Source organism: Bos indicus, chromosome 4 (genome assembly GCF_029378745.1).
Source record: "Bos indicus isolate NIAB-ARS_2022 breed Sahiwal x Tharparkar chromosome 4, NIAB-ARS_B.indTharparkar_mat_pri_1.0, whole genome shotgun sequence".
NCBI lineage: Eukaryota > Metazoa > Chordata > Mammalia > Artiodactyla > Bovidae > Bos > Bos indicus.
In genome coordinates, this window is record NC_091763.1 from 33,664,905 (window position 1) to 33,668,660 (window position 3,756).

The 3,756-nt window shown below is 43.9% G+C and overlaps 1 pseudogene; it reads right to left on the bottom strand.

Moving 5' to 3' along the window:
- Nucleotides 1-843: 843 nt before the first annotated feature.
- LOC109558082 (methylosome protein WDR77 pseudogene) lies at nt 844-1,871 on the bottom strand (annotated as a pseudogene).
- Nucleotides 1,872-3,756: the final 1,885 nt, after the last annotated feature.

A 3,756-nucleotide genomic window follows, 5' to 3' on the forward strand; every position in this document is an offset into this window, starting at 1 on the left:
ACCCATTTATGTCAGTTCTGAGCTGAAAATAGTCACTTTCTTCAGAGCTTACAGTATGATAGAAAAAAACAGTAGTAAATGTTAAAAATCTCCTTTTTTAAAAAACTTAAAAATTAAGAGCTTTTTTTTTTTTTTTAGTTTAAATATTTGCTTGCAGTTTATTTTGGTTTTTCTAAATAAACATTCACATCTGTAAACAATAGGATGTTGGTTTCAGCCCCAACCCCTGATTCCTTACAAGTCTTTGTTCTCACACATTGGCTAGAACTGCCATTTGCTGTTAGTCGCTAAGCCGTGTCCGGCCCTGTTGTACTCCATGGACTGTTGCACACTAGACTCCCCATGGGATTTCCCAAGCAAGGGTACTGGAGTGGGTTGCCATTTGCTTCTCCAAATTAAGAGCTTTTTAAGAAAAAGGTTTTAGTATGAAATATTTTATATGGGGTTTCCCTCGTGGCTCAGACGGGAAAGAATCTGCCTGCAATGCAGGAGACCTAGGTTCGAGACCTGGGTTGGGAAGATTCCTTGGAGAAGCGAATGGCTACCCACTCTAGTATGCTTTCCTGAAGAATTCCATAAACTTTTGTCCAAAAAGCATTCACCATCCTCTAGCTGATGTAGAAAATATTTCTTTTTTTCCTGTTCAAGGAAATTGTTCTTCCCTGACTATAGGACTTCAGAATCCAGCCTCCCCCAGCCTGAGAGACAATGCCTACTAACTGCACAGGTCTGGTGTACTGACACACTGTATAAGGCTCCTTGTGTGTTGTCTCACACAACGAGAGGGCAGGAGCAAAGGGAGTGGATACTCTCGGGGGATTTGCTTTTTGTCTGAAATCTAATCTACTTGGCAACACTCTTAGGTCCAGGCTCTGGGAGAGGTTCTGTGGGCCTGAAATGGTGGAGGACTTCACAGTCCCAGCCCGCTGTGGTAAGAAGGGAGTGATTCAGTGCAGACCAAGCAGCCTCTCTCACAAAGTTTCTGTGGGTCTGGCTTCTAAACCTCCGAAAGGTCTAAGTCCAGTACAGCAAGTGAGTAGTTGTGGCTGACAGAGGCCAGGAGGGGAGCACTGTGTGGAGAGAACACCGGCCCAGAGATGCACTAGGACTGCACCACCGAGCTGAGGGCACAGCTTGCACTCTTGGTGTCCACAGGGGGGACAGTCCCATTCTCATCACCAAAGACAAAGACTTCAGTCTGCTGAGGATGCAAAGCCGGGGAGGCAAGAAGGTAGCCAGAGGCACCATGGCCCATCTGTGAGGCTGGCTTGGGACAGCAGATATCCTCCAATACGATTCTATTGTCCTCGCCACATGAAAGAAACACAGGATCCTTGTGGAGAAAGGCAGCAACACAGGTGGCCTGCCCAGAATGAGCTCGGTAGGAATTTTGAACCATCTGCCGAGCAAGGTCTCAAACCTTGATCCAGAAGTCTTTGCTACCAGCTCACAGCTTGTGTGCCAGAGCTCAGGACACTGACTGTAGACACAATGTCATTGTGCTTATATTTGCAGAACTTGTTGTCAATGAGTGTCTCATTCTCATCCAGCTCCCACAATTCAACAGCACCTGGATCAGAAGCCACTAGGATACCTCTGTCTCCTATCCAAGTGAGGTTAGCCACTCGCCTCTGTCTGGACTCCAGCGAAGCAGAAACCTTCCTTGGGGGCGGCACAAAGCGGCCTTGAAAAGCCTGAGGGGGCCAGCCCAGCAGTGGTCACTCAGGTTAGAAGCCTGGAGCAGGAACATCCCATCAAACAGGTACAGTGCAGCCTCCAATACCTGCTACATAGGCAGGCGTGTTAGGGGGAGGGTTCCACTTTTGGCCACAGGGTGTGGGCACGAGGAAGGATGGGGTTTCCTTCTGCATCTCCACGATTCTAACTCCAGCCTAGACACAAACTGGACGCCCGCCTGAGATTCAGCTCAGTGAGCCCCCATCTGGTTCCTTTCTGGGCCTCTGGTCTTTAAAACAGGGTACAGCTTCTATATCTCCTGAAGAAGAAAATATTGAGTGTTAATGGTTTATCTATGTAGCAGTCCTTTAAAATCCTCTCCCCAAAGAAGGACATTGAGCAATCATTTTAATTCTTTCTAAACAGCATTATCCACAAATCTTAGTGCTCTTAAGCTGTTATTTCTAGATCAAAGACCTTTGATATTTCCTCTTTGTTTACAGGATATACTCCAAACTTTTAAGTTGAAAGTATGACACCCTGTGAGGCTTCCCTGGTGGCTCAGATGGTAAACAATCTGCTTGCTATGTGAGTGACCCAGGTTCAATCCCTGAGTCAAGAAGATCCACTGAAGAAGGGAATGGCTACCCACTCCAGTATTCTTGCCTGGAAAATTCCTTAGACAGAGGAGCCTGACAGGCTACTGTCCATGGGGTCACAAAGAATTGGACTCAACTGAGCGACTAACACTTCCACTTTTCATGAAAACTTGTGGTCCCAGAAGACTTTTCTAGCCCCACCATTCATTACTTTATTACACTCCAGCTTTGACTTTCATAATGAATAGTTTTTACAACACTGTGTTTTAACTGAACGATTCTCGTGCTTTGTGTTATTTGTCTCCTTGCCTTTCCAACTGCTGTTCCTTTCACCTAGCTCTTTATCTGGTTCTTAAGCACGCGTGACATTGCTCTTTCCGTCCTCTTATTGCCAGGGATATTTGGCAGTATCTGGAGACTTTCTGGTTGGCCCAACTGGAGGATGCCACTGGTGTCTGGTGGATAGAGGCTAGGGATGCTGTTAAACATTCTACAATGCACAAGACAGACACCATGACAAAGAATGATCTCTTCCAAAACATTCCTAGTGCCAAGGTTGAGAATCTCAAGATAGAAAGTCCTGTCCTTTGCTCTTTGTTCAAATTCTAACTGTTCTTTATAGCTTCTTTTAATGATTACCTCCTGCATGAAAGCTGGTCTTGGTCTTTCCACCCACATAATTACTCTTCTGACTTTCAACCTTCCCAGACAAAGTACTTTTTTTCTATTTAGTATTTTATTTTTTATTTATTTAAGGCAATTTTTAAAGAAGTAGTTTTAGATCCACAGCAAAATTGAGAGGAGGGTATGGGGATTTCCCATATGCTTTCTGCTCCCATATGTGCATAATTTCTACCATATCAACATCCTTCACCAGAGTGGTACATTTGTTACAATTGCTAAACCTCCCTTGGCACATCGTAACCATCCAAAGCCCATAGTTTACACTAGGGTTCACTCTTGATGTTATATGTTATATGAGTTTGGAAAATGCCTAATGACATGTATCCACCATTATATTATCATACAAAGTATTTTCACTGCCCTAAAAATCTCTCTGCTCCATCTCTCAGAGTCCCCATTCCCTGGCATCCACTGATCTTTTTACTGCCTCCAGGGTTTTGCATTTTCCAGAATGTCATATATAGTTGGAGTCATCTATTACAAATAAGTAGACTTTTCAGATTGGTTTCTTTTGCCTATTAATATGCATCTAAATTTCCTCTACTGTACAATTGAATGTTCAAACTACTGTACAATTGTACTCATTTCACATGCTAGCAAGGTTATTCTCAAAATCCTTCAAGCTAGGCTTCACCAGCACGTGAACTGAGAAATTCTGCATGTACAAGCTGGGTTTCAAAGAGTCAGAGGAACAGAGATCAAATTGCCAATATTCAATGGATTATGGAGAAAGCAAGGGAGTTCCAGAAAAGCATTTACTTCTGCTTCATTGACTATGCTGAAGCCTTTGACTGTA